Here is a 16,981-nt window from a genome sequence, read left to right as displayed (position 1 = left end):
AGAAGCTACTTAAGAGGGAAATCAGGAGGGCGAAAAGAAGACATGAGGTTGCTTTGGCAGACAGAGTGAAGGAAAATCCAAAGAGCTTCTATAGGTATGTTAGGAGCAAAAGGATAGTGAGGGATAAAATTGGTCCTCTTGAAGACCAGAGTGGTAGACTGTGTATGGAACCAAAGGAGATGGGGGAGATACTAAATGGTTTTTTTGCATCCGTATTTACTGAGGAAACGGGCACGGAGTCTACAGAAATGGGGCAAACTGGTAGGGAGGCCATGGAACCTTTACAGATTAAAGGGGAGGAGGTGCTCGCTGTCTTGAGGAAAATCAGAGTGGATAAATCCCCAGGACCGGACAGGGTATTCCCACGGACCTTGAGGGAAGCCAGTGTTGAACTTGCAGGGGCCCTGGCAGACATATTTAAAATGTCAGTATTCACGGGGGAGGTGCCGGATGATTGGAGGGTGGCTCATGTTGTTCTGTTGTTTAAAAAAGGTTCCAAAAGAAATCCGGGAAATTATCGGCCAGTAAGTTTGACGTTGGTGGTGGGCAAGTTATTGGAAGGTGTGATACGGGATAGGATCTACAAATATTTGGATAGACAGGGACTTATTAGGGAGAGGCAACATGGCTTTGTGCGTGGTAGGTCATGTTTGACCAATCCATTAGAGTTTTTCGAGGAGGTTACCAGGAAAGTGGATGAAGGGAAGGCGGTGGATGTTGTCGACCTGGATTTCAGCAAGGCCTTTGACAAGGTCCCTCATGGGAGGTTAGTTAGGAAGGTTCAGTCGCTAGGTATACATGGGGAGGTAGTAAATTGGATAAGACAGTGGCTCAATGGAAGAAGCCAGAGAGTGGTTGTGGAGGATTGCTTCTCTGAGTGGAGGCCTGTGACTAGTGGTGTGCCGCAGGGATCGGTGTTGGGTCCATTGTTGTTATATATCAATGATCTGGATGATAATGTGGTCAATTGGATCAGCAAGTTTGCTGATGATACAAAGATTGGAGGTGTAGTGGACAGTGAGGAAGGTTTTCAAAGCTTGCAGAGGGATTTGGACCAACTAGAAAAATGGGCTGAAAAATGGCAAATGGAATTTAACGCAGACAAGTGTGAGATATTGCACTTTGGAAGGACAAATCAAAGTAGAACGTACGGGGTAAATGGTAGGACTCTGAAGAGTGCAGTTGAACAGAGGGATCTGGGAATACAGGTACAGAATTCCCTAAAAGTGACGTCACAGATGGATAGGGTCGGAAAGAGTGCCTTTGGTACATTGGCCTTTATAATTCGGAGTATCGAGTATAAAAGTTGGAGTGTTATGGTAAGGTTATATAAGGCATTGGTGAGGCCGAATTTGGAGTATTGTGTACAGTTTTGGACACCGAGTTACAGGAAGGATGTAAATAAGATTGAACGAGTGCAGAGAAGGTTCACAAGGCTGTTGCCGGGACTTGAGAAGCTGAGTTACAGAGAGAGATTGAATAGGTTGGGACTTTATTCCCTGGAGCGTAGAAGATTGAGGGGAGATTTGATAGAGGTGTATAAGATTTTGATGGGTATAGATGGAGTGAATGCGAGCAGGCTTTTTCCGCTGAGGCTAGGGGAGAAAAAAACCAGAGGGCATGGGTTAAGGGTGAAAGGGGAAAAGTTTAAAGGGAATATTAGGGGGGGCTTCTTCACGCAGAGAGCGGTGGGAGTGTGGAATGAGCTGCCGGATAAAGTGGTAAATGCGGGGTCACTTTTAACATTTAAGAAAAACTTGGACGGGTTCATGGGTGTGGAGGGATATGGTCCAAGTACAGGTCAGTGGGACGAGGCATAAAATGGTTCGGCACAGACAAGAAGGGCCAAAAGGCCTGTTTCTGAGCTGTAATTTTCTCTGGTTCTATGGTTCTATTGTTATGCTGGAGGTGATGAAAGGGAGGAAGAGCTGAGGACATGGAGGGTTTTGGAAACACAGATAAGAATATTAAAATTGAGACATTGCTTAACCTCGAGTCAGTGTTTGTCACTGAGCACAGGGTTGATGCATTAACAGTATTTGGACTAAAATTCTGATTTAATGATGAGAAATCAATCAGCAGCTTTCTGGACACAGCAGCACAATAAATCGGATCAGAAGTGGACTACGTGGCCCCTCAAGCCTGCTGCTCCATTCAATAGGATCATGTTTTAGATTCCATACCACAGAATCTTTACAATGCAGTAGCAGTCCATTTGGCCCATCAAGTCTACACTGCGTTATTGAAATTGCACGCTACCTAATCCCACTCTCCCGCCTCAAAGCCCCAGAGACCCGGGTTTGGTCCTGACCTTTGCTGACTGTGCAGATTTTGCACATCTTCCCCCGTGGGTTTCCTCTGGGTGTTCTGGTTTACTCCCGTGGTTCAAAGATGTGCAGATTAGGTGGATTGGCCATGTTAAATGTTCCCTTATTTTCCTAAGATGTTGCAATTTTGACACTTATTTTGAAAATTTTCTCCTGGTTCTTGATGAACTCTTGACTGGAACATGAAAACATCTATCATTGAATTCCTACATTGCAAAAGGTGGTCATTCGGCCCATTGAGGCTGACTGATTCTCCGACCTGTCCATGCCACCTCACATATTTACCCCGTTAATCCTCCTAATCTAAACGTACTGGGAGACATAAGGGCAAATCTAGCATGGTAAATCCACTTACCCTATCAATGGAGTGTGGGGGGAAACCAGAGCACCCGGAGGAAAGCCACGTGGACACAGAGAAAATGTGGAAAATACGTATAGTCACCCAAGGCCTGAATTGAACCCGGGTCCCTGTCATTCTGCAGCAGCATTGCGAAAGCCACAATTCTTTCTCTTCCATAAGACCATAAAATGTAGGAGCAGAATTAGGCCACTCAGCCCATCGAGTCTGCTCCGCCATTTTACTCATTCCCATTCTCCTGTCTTTTCCCCATAACCCCTGATCCCCTTATTAATCATGTATTCAATCTGTCTCCAATACATTGGAGGATGTATTCAATCCTCCAATAAAATGTAGGATGCCATTTGCTATATTACCTGCTCTCTCAACATGCCCAACCACCTTCAATGACTTTTGTACTGAGAAACCGAGATCCCTTTTTTACGTGCATTTCCTTAAGTGTTTCTCTCTTTATTTCTCCACAATCTCAAAATGAATCAACTCACACTTCTCTGCATTGAACTTCATCTCGTTAGGTGATTGACCCACACAGGTGCCCGACTGTGGCAATTCGGAGAATTTCACAGTAACTTCATTGCAGTGTTAATGTAAGCCTTACTTGTGATTAATAAACTTTACTTTAACTTTACTTTTCTTTACTTTTACTTTATCTGCCACTCGTCTGCCCAGAGGACAGCAATGGAAGCGTTCACTCAGCATCTACACATTGTTCTGAGCTCTCGGGTCTCTCGCCTTATTCACTCAGCCTCTCAACATAGAACAACCTCCTCATTCCGGGGGGCAATCTAGTGAACCTTATCTGTACCGCCTCCAATGCAAGCTTACCTTTTCTCAAATGTGGATACCATAGCTGTACACAACATTGCAGATGTGGTCTCCATAAAATCCTGTACAATTGTACCAAGTCTTCATCAACTCCAATCCACTTGCAATAAAAACAAACATGCCATTTGTAATTGCTTTAATGAATAATCTGGATTGTGCTCCGAATTCTCTGCAACATTTTAAATCCGTCACATTTCAACCTCTCTTCAGCTCTGAAGAAGAATCATACAGACTCGAAGCATTAACTCTGTTTCTCTCTCCATAGATGCTGCCAGATCTGCTAAGGTTTCTAGCATTTTCTGTTGTTATTTCAAATTTCGTCTCTCTGCCATCCTCACCTTTTAGACATATATTTGTTTTTTTTTAACTTTCCCGTCAGACTTCGGCCACCAACTCTCTTGTCATTTAAACATTGCTGCACTTCTCCTTGTTTAGAAACGACAAGAGAACAGCTCGCACTCGATTCAGTGAGAGTAGTGAATGAGAAATTATGTGAGGAGTTGTGACAGAAAATGAACATCTCCGCCTTTTCCCTGCAACCCTGCACATTCTTCTTTTTCAGATATCATTCGAATTCCTTTAGAACGTTTCAATTGAATCTATATCCACCACACTCTCCAGCAATACATTCAACACTTTACACACTCACTGTGTGAAAAATGTTTTCCTCGCGTTCCTATTCCTTCCTTTGCCAATGATGCTAAACCTGTTCTCTCTCATCTTCATCATTCCAGAGTGGGAAAAGTTTATCCCTATCCACTCTGTCCAGATGCCTCATAACATTTAATGCCTGTAAGTGGAACCCCTGATGGGATGGTAAGATTTTTAAACCAGTCGACATTAAGGTACTGATAAAACTCGCAGCATTCAGTTAAGCGACTTCTAAATGCGTTTATGAGCTAACAAGAAACAATATGAGATGCAGTAATTGATTCAAACGAGTAATTATGATTGTAAAACACATATGCTGATATTTTGAATGGATTATTATTAACTTTAAGGAAGGTACCAGTTAGCAGTAAACCAATACAGATAACACTTTGTCAAAGGGTCATCTGGACTCGAAACATCAACTCATTTTACTCCTTTCAGATGCTGCCAGACCGGCAGAGATTTTCCAGCATTTTCTCTTTTGATTACAGATGATCGCATCAGCAGCAATTTGCTTTTATTTTAGAGTTGTACTGTTGCACTTCATTTAGAGTTGTAGGACTGAGAAACCTCACTAATGAAATGGATTAGATACTTTGGAACTATTTTCCTTTTACTTTTCATTGTCTCTCTATAATCTTCCTACCAGAATGAATAAGTTCACAATTCTCATCTTTCAATTTCATCTGCAACTTATCCACTCATTCCGTCAACTTGTCTGTGTCCTTTTTGAAGTTTCACACTATCCTCCTCACAGTTCACAATGCTTCCAACTTTAACATTATCCCCAAATTCTGAAATTGTGTCCTGTGCACCATTACGTCTGTCACTAATAGATCATGGGATGTTCACAGTATCGACACCTTTTGTGCATACCAAACTGGTTTGAGGCTTATATCAGAAAAGAGGAGACAATGCAGATACCTGCCTGCATATTCCACGCAAATGTTGCAGAATTGCAGTCAAGTGGTTCTGTTATTATTGTTGAGAGGAAGTAGCAGAGAATGTTTTCGATCCATCGACCTCTGAGCTATGGGCCCAGCATGCTTCAGCTGCGCCACTCTGCTACGGCAAGCCCAGCTTCGCCTACCTTCTCCCGCCTCCACCCCTCCTCCCCCACCGCCTCAACCCCCTCTCCCTCCTCTCTCCTCTCCTCCCCGCATCTCCCCCCTTCCCCCGTCTACCCTCCCTACTGCCCTCTCCCTCTCTCCCCCCTCTCCCCCCCCCTCGTCCCCTCCGCCCCTCTCCCCCCCACACCCTCGTCCCCTCCGCCCTCCTCCCACTCTCCTCCCGTCCCTCTCCCCCTCACCCCTTCCCCTCCAGCCTCCCCCTCCCCTCCCCGCTCCCCACTCCCCCTCCCGGTCCCCCTCCCCCTCCCCCCTCCCACTCCCCCATCCCCCTCCCCCTCCATCTCCCCTACCCCTCCCCGTTCCCCCTCCCCCTCCCCCTTCCCCAACCACCCCTCCCCCATCCCCCGTCCCCCATCCCCCTCCCCCTCGCCTAACCCTCCGCCTCCCCCTCCCCTCCCCCTCCTCTCCCCCTCCCCCCTCCTCCCTCCCCCCTCTACCCCTCCCCCCCACCCCCGCTGTTCAAAGATGTTCACTGTTGTTGTGCAAAGTGTTTCACTGTTTTTCCTGCTGTGCTCTATGATGTAGAGGTTTACAACATGGAAACAGCCCCATCGGCGCAACCTGTCCATGCCGCCCAGTTTTTTTTTACCACCGAGCTATTCCCAATCGCCCGTTTTTGTCCCATATCCCTCCAGGACCGTCTTACCCATGTAGCTGTCTCAATTGTTGTTGAGAGATGATTTCTGCTGTTGTGTAAAATGCTCCCCTGTTGTGTTTCCGGCTGTGTAAATGTTTTCTTTCTCTGTTCTGTTTATATGGCCCCTGCTCTGCAAATGTGTTCCATGTTGTGTGAGAAGATTCTCCGGGAAGATGTTTCTGTCATAAATTGTTGCATATTGTGTTAAGATGTTCCCCGTTCATATGCTTTCTTGCATATAAAAGTGATTCACTGCAGATCGAGGTTTTTTGGGGGAAAGAGAAGCCGATGTAATTACATGTCTGCAGACTCCATCTAAAAGTCACAAGTCGTTTCATTATCAGTGATAATAGGAATAGCAGAGGATGGTTGTGATCCACCTCTGAACCACTGCTGGGTTATGGATCCAGCACGCTTCCGCTGTGACACTCTGCCATGGTAAAAGTCAGCTGTGCTGTCCATCAATGTCGTCATAGAATCCCTACAGTGCAGAAGGAGGCCATTCGGCCCATCGAGTCTGCACCGACCACAATCCCACCCAGGCCCTACCCCCACATATTTTTACCCACAATTCCCTCTAACCTACGCATCTCAGGACTCTAGGGGGCAATTTTTAACCTGGCCAATCAACCTAACCCGCACATCTTTGGACTGTGGGAGGAAACCGGAGCAAACGCACTCAAACACGAGGAGAATGTGCAAACTCCACACAGACAGTGACCCGAGCCGCGAATCGAACCCAGGACCCTGGAGTTGTGAAGCAGCAGTGCTAACCACTGTGCTACCGTGCCACCCAGGCAGATTTTCGCCGTTGTATCATTTAATACTCGTTCCAGTGTCAGGAGGTTCAGCCACTGCATCACACCGAGAATAAAAACAGAGAAAAACACACAATCGCAGTAAGAGAGATTGTCTGGACACGTAACGACAGACAAAGGTGATGAAGAACCGGCAAAACACGGAATTGGAAAATCAATCATTATTTTAAAAGGAATTTTCTGTTGCAAATACATGTTTGTAAATATAATTCCTGCTGTGCAACTGTGCTCTCTGTTGTTGAGAGGTGTTTTCTGCTGTTGTGTAAAATGCTTCCCTCATGCTGAAAGTATCTTTTCGGCTGTATGAATATGGTCCATCTTGTGTAATTTAAAAAAATGTTCTGTTAATATATGCCCTGCTCTGTAACCGTGTTCCCTGTTGTGTCAAAATGTTCACCGTGAAGATGTTTTCTGTTCGGCAGAAAGATAATTAACTGGTCTCATGATGTTCCATATTCGGTTAAAATGTTGCACGTTATGTTAAGATGTTCTCTATTCTTGTATAAAACTCTGGTTAAACTGCAACTGGATAACGATCGCCCAATTTCGACTGCATTTTACCCTCTGTTAGTGAATGGGATTGGGGGATTCATATTGTGTCCAACACAGGCACGTGAGTGAGATTTGTTCAGTATTCGTCCGTCTCTGGTTGTAGATGTGAGTTTGTGTTTGTTTTATTCATTTCGAGAGGTGGGCATCACTGACGAGGCCAGCATTCGTTGCCGATTTCTAACTGACCTTAAGAAGGTGGTGGTTTGCTGCTTTATTGAACTGCTGCAGTCCCTGACGTGTCGGTACAGCCACAGTGCCGTTAGCCAAACAGTCTTTCGGGATTTTGCCACTGCGACAGTGAAGGAGCCGCGATGTATTTCCAAGTTAGGATGGTGAGTGGCTTGAGGGGGAGCTTGCAGAGCAGGTGTTCCCTTGTATCTACTGCCACTGTCCTTCGAGATGGTAGAGGTGGTGGGTTTGTGGGTGTAGTCGAAGAAGAGTAGATGAAGAAACATTGATCCCATTGCCAGAGGAGAGAAGGTTGTTTTTAAATGTGCTGAGTGTTTAGGACATGGGATGCACTGCCTGGGAGGGCGGCAGAGGCAGCATCAAATCAGAGCTGTCAAGGGGGAATGGGATCAGCACCTGAAGTGAAAGGATATCCAGGTTTATGAGACAAGGACTTGGAAAGGGATGAGATGAGATGCTCTTTTACAGACCAGCATACAGACAAAGGGCCGAATGGTCTCCCTCTCTTGTTGTATCCATTCTAAGATTCTAGATATATGAGTGTTGGACTCATTCTGTATCTTTCTGTCTCTAATGCGACATATGTCTGTGATATTAATTTCTAAATCAATCTGAGAGACTTTGCAAATCTGTACACATTCTACCTGGAAGACACCTAATTGAAACTGGGCCTTTTGCTCTAATTAGTGCTTGATTCCACACGATCCTCTACTCAAAGTCTTGAACGTAACATCATCTGCTTATCTCTGAAATTCATTCTCCATCGTCTCATTACCGAGATTTTCCTTTAGTACGTCTGTGCTCGTCGACTCAAATGTTCCAGGTCATAGCAAATTCGAAGTTATAGAACAAAGAACAAAGAAGATTACACCACAGGAATAGGCCCTTCAGCCCTCCAAGCCTGAACCGACCATGCTGCCCGACTGAACTAAAACCCCCAACCCTTCCGGGGACCATATCCCTCTATTTCCATCCTATTCATGTATTTGTCAAGATGCCCCTTGAAAGTCACTACGATATCAGCTTCCACTACCTCTCTCGGCAAAGAGTTCCAGGCACCCACTACTCTCTGTGTAAAAAATCTGCCTCGTGCATCTCCTTTAAACCTTGCCCCTCGCATCTTAAACCTGTGCCCCATAGTAATTGACTGTTCCAAACTCGGAAAAAGCTTCCATCCATGCCTCTCATAATCTTGTAGACTCCTATCATGTCGCCCCTCAACCTCCGTCATTCCAGTGAGAACAAACAAAGTTTCTCCAACCTCTCCTCATAGCTAATGCCCTCCATACAAGGCAACATTCTGGAAAATCTTTTCTGTACCCTTTCCAAAGCCTCCACATCCTTCTGGTGGTATGGCGACTTGAATTGAACACTATATTCCATGTGCGGCCTAACTAAGGTTCCATAAAGCTGCAAAATGACTTGCCAATTTTTAAACTCATTGCCCTGGCCGATGAAGGTAAGCATGCCGTATGCCTTCTTGACTACCTTCTCCACCTGCATTGCCACTTTCAGTGACCTGTGTACCTGTAAACCCAGATCCCTTTGTCTAGCAACACTTGTAAGGGTTCTGCCATTTACAGTATATTTCCTATCTGTATTAGACCTTCCAAAATGCATGACCTCACATTTGTCCGGATTAAACTCCATCTGCCGTCTCTCCTCCCAAATCTCCAACTGACCTATATCCTGCTGTATCCTCTGATTGCCCTCATTGCTATCTGCAAATCCACCAACCTTTGTGTCGTCCGCAAACTTACTAATCAAACCAGTTACATTTTCCTCCAAATCGTTTATATATATTACAAACAACAGAGATCCCAACACTGATCCCTGAGGAACGCCACTTGTCACAGCTCTCCATTCAGAAACGCACCCTTCCACTGCTACCCTCTGTCTTCTTTGACCAACAACATGTCGGTCTGCAGCGATAGTTGATGTGCATTTTTTCCACGCTACTGCAGTTCTGCATTGCGGCCAGTGGATGTCAGCACACTCTGGTAGACTGAAGTTTAGAGATTAGAGAGGGACACAACAGACAAGGATCGTTCACATTATATTGAACCTGAGACGGAGAACTTCGAAATACTAAATCTGTTGGCCAGATCATTTTGAAATCTATCAGTACGCTGCTTTCCTCTGTAATTAAATTAAATCACTTAAATTATGATAAATCAGCAAGGCGATGCTTTTTAAGTGAATGTATTTGTGCCGGTTGGCATTTTATTTTGAACCAAGTGGCATTTTGAATCACTGCTGTTTCGGATAGTAAGAATTGAATATCCAACCTGCAATCTGCATTGCATCTTTTGCTTGTACAGTGATCATTAAACGTTTAGCACTCCCACTTTCTTATGTACCTTCACCCTACAACGTCTCCCTGCCCCGTCTCACAAGGCAGTCAACGTCGCACCTTCACTTTGTCTTTTACCCATGGGAGGCTTATCGTGACCAGTCCCCATGTGTTTCACTTTGCTCAGTTATATTGCCCAGATTGCATACAGTTCCAACTTTTCTATTCTCCATTAATAATAAATGAATGAAGAGAACCATCCCTTGATTAAACACTGTCAGCCTTTAGCGGGTGATTTTCATGAAGTGATGTGTGTGATTCCCGCCTTTATGCTTCTGTACAAATTCAGTCATAGGAAAATTATCCAAATATATCTTCAATTCTCCTTCTCACTCACAAAGAACTGAATAGGTGATAGATACAGTTTCAGTAGTAGCTTTAAAAGATAGAGAATGGATTTACAAATTTAAAATCCAAGGGCGACATCAATGCCTGGAGTGGTTTTCAGGCTGTGGCGACCAGAATAACAATGCACATCCTCAAATTTGGATTATTCAAAATCATGGAATGGATCATCCATTGTGGATGGAAGGTAACTTTAAACTGTGCAGATGTGCTGTGCTTCAGGAGCTTGTTTTCCAAACATCTCCATTAATCAAAAATGTTGCCTCATCCGCTGAGCATATCCAGCATTTTCTGTTTTAGATTTCCAGCTTTGCGTTCATAGAATCCCGACAGTACAGAAAGAGGCCATTCGGCCCATCGAGTCTGCACTGACCACAATCCCACCCCCATATCCCTACATATGTTACAGTTGCAGGTTCGAGTCCTTTCTCTTTATACAGAAATCTGGTGGAAATTCCTGAAAACCGAGCTTTCGCCCATTAACTGAAATCCACCGTTAGTTCCAAACAGCTCTCTCAGAATTACTTTCCTTGTAACTTTGTTCATTTAATTCTCACTTATCTTCGTATTTTTAGATCGGAACTATTCCACGATGTATGCTTGATCTGGATGAATTGTCAATGCTCCAAACTAGAACAAAATGCTTTGTATCAATCGGCTAATTGAAATTCTGTGGCAGGAATACTAACCTCCTCAAGAAGAGGTTTAATACTGAGCTGAATGAACTGTTTTTGTTTGCAGGTTTGAAAGGTGATGTCACTGGCCTGGTAATCCAGAGGCCAGGATTAATCTTTGGGGACACGGAGTAAATCCCACCATGGCAGCTGGTGAAATTCACTGATTTAGCACATCGGCACATGGATAGAAAACAGACACAGGAGGAGGCCATTCGGCCCAAACAAACCTGGAATTGAAAGCAAGCCTCAGAAATGGCGGCCTTTAAATTTCCGTCGATTGTTTTCCCACAGAAAACATCTTTACAGAACAACAGAGAACATTTCACACAAAGGGAAAACTTCTGCTCAAGACGGATCATATTTGCAAAGCGGGCACACATTTACACAACAGGGAAGAATTTGTCAGAACCACAGTGAAGATCTGTCAACGACAGAGTCACAGTTCCAAACAGAGAGAACAGTTACACGGCAGAGAGCACAGTTACACAACAGAGCATACATTTCAAAACAGGGCCTATCTTTGTGAAACAGAAAATCCCTTTTCATACATAATCATTTTTTCCATCTCAGTATCTTGGTCGAATATTTTCTGTCTCTCATTGTGTGTGTGTCCTAATAGTTTTTTTACTGCTTTTCTATGTGTCTTTCTCTGTTACATTCGGGATGATGTTATGTGTTATTGTTCAGCCAGGGTGAGCTTCCCAACACGTCGGCCTTGTTTGAAATAAAAAGAGACAGTGAATAGTTTCCTGGCTCGCGGGCAGCAGTAACAAGCAGGGAGGTATCAGCTTTCGAAGCAGAGTGGCGCAGCGGAAGCGTACTCGGCCCATGGATCGATGGATCAAAACCATTCTCTGCTATCACATGCTCACCATAAATCACCAAAGGTCAGCTCTCCCCATTGATGCCTCCCAGACACAACTGGGACTGTGGACCTTGCTTTAATTTTACAAACAATGGACGAATCATTTCTCTGACACATTGTTCAAATATAAAAGTGTGCAAAAAGTAAACTGAGCATGCGAACCGGAAGCATCCCTAAAATTTCATTTCTATTACAGTTGTATCATTTCAGGAACAATCGGAAACAACCAAAATCCAAAGATGCAGAACAGCTCCGTGATTCGAACACGCAGCCCTCTCCTCTGAAGTAGCATTGCGCCACTTACCACTTTTTGCATCAGAGTCATGTTCGGTGAATTCAAAACCAGACAGGGACAAGAGAGGTGAACTGCCTCTCTCTTTACTTTCTGTGGATTTACATCAAATTGAAAAGTAACAGCGAATCAAGATTAACGAGAAAGCAGAAAGGCAACATTTTCCTGTGGGAGAAATGTGTTCTTTGTTACGGATGTTAAACCACAAGAGGTGGTTTGAAGAGCCACCATTGCATGACGAGGTGGCCGAGTGGTTAAGGCGATGGACTGCTAATCCATTGTGCTCTGCACGCGTGGGTTCGAATCCCATCCTCGTCGGTGGTGCATTTGTTCTCCTTATTGGCGGTAAACTGATGATTCGTTCCGCATTTTGAGGTTCACGGAACCAAGTTGAAGTTTGGGGACACAGGCTTGACGGGTGAAGAGTCCAGAACAATTCCACATTCCCATTTTTCTCATCCGATGAGAAACTCGATTCAAATCAGGGCACCGGTTTTGGACAGGAGTTTGCCACCAGATTAACATGTGCTTTCAGAAGCTCCAAAGCAGACGCCAGCTTCATTGGCGGCCCGAAAGGCAAATTTTGTCTTTCCAGAATAGGCAGCTCAGCCATGAAAATTAGCGCCGTCTTAGCGGGATTGGCCATGCTAAATAGTCTCTCAGTGTCAGGGGGATTAGCACGGTAAATATGTGGGGTTACGAAGTTACAGGCTGGCTGGGATTGTTGTCGGTGCAGGCCCGAGGGACCAAATGTTTTCCTTTTGCGCTGTAGACATTCTCATGAAGTTCCAGGCGGCCGTTTCACTTCTCTGAGAGCACTGATACACCAGTTCCTGATTTCTTCAAACTTTACCTAAAAAGCCGACTTCGATGAGATTCTGACCCACAACCTTTGAATGTCTCACCAGACAACATTCTCTCTTCCACATTCTTCCATCGGGAAAAAGATACATCAGTCTGGGGTCACCTACCAATCGACTCAAGAACAGCTTCTGCCCTGCTGCCATCAGACCTCTGAATGGACCTCCCTTGCATTACTTTGATCTTTCTCGACACCTTAGCTATGATTGTAACACTACATTCTGCAGTCTCTTCTTTCCTTCTCTATGAACGGTATGCTTTGTCTCTATAGTGCACAAGAAAAAATACTTTTTCACTGTATACTAATACATGTGACAATAACAAATCAAATCAAATTAAATAAAACAATGATGAGAAGTCCTACATGCCATTCTTTGCGCCACAGATCCGCAGCTGCAGCGCTCATACTGCAACAAAGAGTGATCAGAGTAGAAAGTGCATCTTGCTGAAATAATAGGCCAATTCCAGTTCAACATTTCAGCAAACGAGCAAATAAACACGACACGTCGCGCTAGGGAAAGGGTATCGTGGGGAAAAAAAGACAAGAATCAAAGTTCATCAGACGTGACTGCCGTCGAACTGAACAGAACCAGACATCCATTATGCAAATACTCCCAGTGACACAAGAGAAGCCCTTTCTCCAAATAAGTGTTTGTATAGTTTCATTTGTTGTTCTTGCACTGACAGGTAACAGTAAATCACAACCACAACAACCAGTAACAGCCAGTTAAATAATCATCCCACAGTCGCTGATAATGGAGTTTCTGACAGTGACAGACAGTTTCTGACCACCCTCCGATTGGGCCTGGAGGAAACCAGATTCACTGTCAGAGCTGAACTTTCTGCAAATTAACAGATACAGTGAAAAAAAACACAGAAACGTAACATCGCAGCTGGAGGGGGCCATTCGGCCCTTCGAGCCTGCTCCGCCTTTCATTATGATCATGGCTGATCATCCAACTCAATCGCCTGGTCCCACATTGTACCCACATATCCTTTGCTCCAGTTTGCCTCAAGTGCTATATCTAACTGCTTTGAAAACATTCAGTGCTTTGACCTCAGAAATATCCATCTGTGTCCAAGGTAAAATTCAGTTTGAAGTTGCTGCCAGTGGAAACTTGGTTTAAATCAAAGAGCAGGCCTCAAAGCTCATCAATGAGTTCTCAGTCCGAAACAGTAGTAAACAGGTGGCAGCCGTCCTGAAAAATGAGACAAGCCAAGTTTACTTTATATTCTGTGCAAAGGGCACACGTGGAGCCTGATGAAATCAGCAACTAAGTTAGTTCTGTAATTATAACGAATGAAAATAAGGGTTGTTTAAGCAAAGTGAGTGATGATGGTATAGTGGTGAGTCTCGCTGCTTTTCCGAAAGAGTTGACCTGGGTTCGATTCACGACCATCGAATTGGTAATTTATTTAGAACCTTATCCGCGGCATCTTGTGTTTTAAACCGAGTGGACAGAAACAGGGCGAACGCAACATTTGGCAGTTATGACATAAAATGGAGATTTCTCTTTTTCAGTTTTTATTCGGATGTAATTCGTTTCTGATGAAAAATTATTGAAATAGAAAAACAAGTCTCTGACCTAATAAATGAGTTCTCAGTCAGAGACAAAGATACAAAGGACAGGAACAAATTTTACCTCACACACTGGGCTCTGCACAATCCTGGTGCCGAAGGAAGTTAATATGAACGTTACTGAGGTGGAATCCAATAGGGTTTCCCCACGTAGGTTCGAACCTTGCTCACAGCGATTATGATTGGAAGTGTTTACGTCGGCTGCTTCACAGAGCCGCAAATCCCAGTGAATGTTTGGTATGAAGGTTTTGGATCTCCATCATGCTTTCAGCTGCATGTTTCCGGGCCGGGTGCAGCTGGGTGAACTTGGAAATGACACCTTAGTATCTCCGGGCTGGCATGGAGAAGCTAGGCCGAATGGGTTCCTTGTCTGCTGTTACCTTTCTTTCGTCCTTTCTGTGGTTCCATGAGGAAAATAGCATGAACAGAATGTTTTTTTAATCAGCATCAGGGGCACAAGGGCATGTCAGGGGAAGATTCTTGTGCAATGACACACAGAGCATAAGAAATACATTTCATCAGAATATAGTGAATGAATGAGAATTTCAAAATGCTGCTTCGATGATATGACATCGTGTTCATTCAAACACATTGCAACAAGCTGGTCATTACTGGGCGTTCTGTATTCCTGGTGATAACAGTTTGGGAATGGAAGGAGCAGGTTCACATCTGCACATTGTCAGGCCAATCTGTGTCTCAGATTGAGAGCTCCCAGGACAGGCTTTCCTCTCCTCTCGCTCTGTGCTGTGGATTCTCCAGGATTAGTTGGAGTTTCCCTGTTCAGTAACTGTTAAAGTCTCTGAGGACGGTAATGCTCATAGTGTCTGCTCCCGAGATTCAGGGGGCTGTCTCCAATCAGAGCTGTGCCTAGGTTAACCCAGAACTGGTTGAAATATTGATGTTGTTCACAAGCTGAATTCTATTTGATCTGATGAAGATGCAGATTGTGTGCACTCGGTTACTAAGCAACAATATCTCACCTTTATATTGAATTAATGAGAGGGGTTCAAGTGATAGACAGAGACAGAGTGAATTCGAGCAGTGAGACACCGACGGCTAGACAACGTATCAATGACTGAAATCCTTGTAAATTCCGGCTTTATACGGAAAGATTCTCTTGGAGAATCAGAAGCTGCAGTCTCAGCTCTCACTGATATTGTCGCAGAGAGACATTATTAATTCCACACTCAGGAACAGTGCTGCATTTTGACAGAAGAGATGGGGAGATTTTAGGAAGTGTGTCAGGGTCCTTGGGAGGGTGTAAATGTGATTTACTGCACTGGGCACAGCGATGAGGGATTTTAGCTGCAAGGTTTGGTTGGAGAATCCAGAGTTCCTCTCGTTGGAGCAAACTCAATTGAGTGGGGCTCTGAGAGAATCGTAAAAGTGTATAACATATTGAACTAAGATGTGGAGATGCCGGCGTCAGTATTGAGTACTGAGGCTGTTGTAGCAATGTCGTCGTCGCGGGGGATGCTGGTGTAGAGTGCCATTGTCCATTGTGACAAGGAGTATTCCTGGTTCAACTACTCCATGGGTGTTGAGTTTCTGTAAGAAGTTCGTGGTGTCGTTTCAGAAGCCGGGGGTCCCTTTTCGATGGGTTTAAGGATGCCCTCGACTTAGCCAGAGAGGATCTCACACAGAATCCTATTGCCTAATGTTGAACTAAAGTACTCAGGCGGAAATTGTTGCAGTAACAGCTCGCAGAAAGATTTGGGAACAGTGAAGATTTAAAATGTATGGAAGGCATAGGGGCATCGCACTTCAGAAGGAAGCATTCGGTCGATTGAGTCTGTAGCGGCTCTCTGACAGAGCATCCCACTCTATCCCCAGGTAATTACCCCGACATTCCCCCTAACCCAAACATCCTGGGACATTGTACGGCAATTTAGCATGGCCAATTCACCAACGCTGCACATCTTTGAGGAAACCCATGGGGACACTGGAAGAATGTGCAAACTCCACACAGACAGTGAATCACGGACAGATTTGAAAGCGGGTCACTGGCCCTGTGAGGCAACAGTGAAAGTGGTTGTGGATAAGATAAGTTTATTTATTTGTCGCAATCGGCTTACATTCACACTGCAATGAAATGACTGTGAAGATCTCCTCGTCGCCACATTCCGGCGACAGTTCGGGTACACTGAGGGGGAATTTACCGATTCACCGAACCTGCACATCTTTGGAGTGTTGGAGGAAAGTGGAGCACCCAGAGGAAACCCACGCAGACACGAGGTGAGGGTGCAAACCCCACACAGACAGTGACCCAAGCCAGGAATCGAACCTGAGGCTCCGGCGCTGTGAGGGAGCAGTGTTAACCACTGTGCCGTCTCAAATAAATTAAAACAATGCGATAGCCGGGAGTCGAACTCGGGTCAACTGCTTGGGAAGCAGCTGTGTCACCACTACAGCAACATCACTCGGCCAGAAAAGCCGAGTAATGGATCAATCAAGTTCTCTACGAGGATGGTGGAAGCAGAGACGATCAATAATTTCACAGAAATAGTTTATCCATATTTGCT

The 16,981-nt window shown here is 44.7% G+C and overlaps 2 protein-coding genes and 1 non-coding gene across 3 annotated transcripts in view; 2 read left to right on the top strand and 1 right to left on the bottom strand.

Annotated features, from left to right (window-relative positions):
• LOC144482285 (uncharacterized) overlaps window positions 1-16,981 on the top strand; it is an 872,976-nt gene that overhangs the window by 144,050 nt on the left and 711,945 nt on the right. The window lies entirely within an intron of this gene.
• LOC144482277 (uncharacterized) overlaps window positions 1-16,981 on the bottom strand; it is a 411,284-nt gene that overhangs the window by 97,822 nt on the left and 296,481 nt on the right. The gene's annotated exons all lie outside the window — the stretch shown is intronic.
• Window positions 12,256-12,337, top strand: trnas-gcu (transfer RNA serine (anticodon GCU)). The gene has a single exon. It is a non-coding gene; the product is annotated as a tRNA-Ser (tRNA).

Source organism: Mustelus asterias, unplaced genomic scaffold (assembly GCF_964213995.1).
Source record: "Mustelus asterias unplaced genomic scaffold, sMusAst1.hap1.1 HAP1_SCAFFOLD_35, whole genome shotgun sequence".
Classification (NCBI taxonomy): Eukaryota; Metazoa; Chordata; class Chondrichthyes; order Carcharhiniformes; family Triakidae; genus Mustelus; species Mustelus asterias.
The sequence above is the reverse complement of the archived record's forward strand: the minus strand, read 5'-3'. Positions and strand labels throughout refer to the sequence as shown.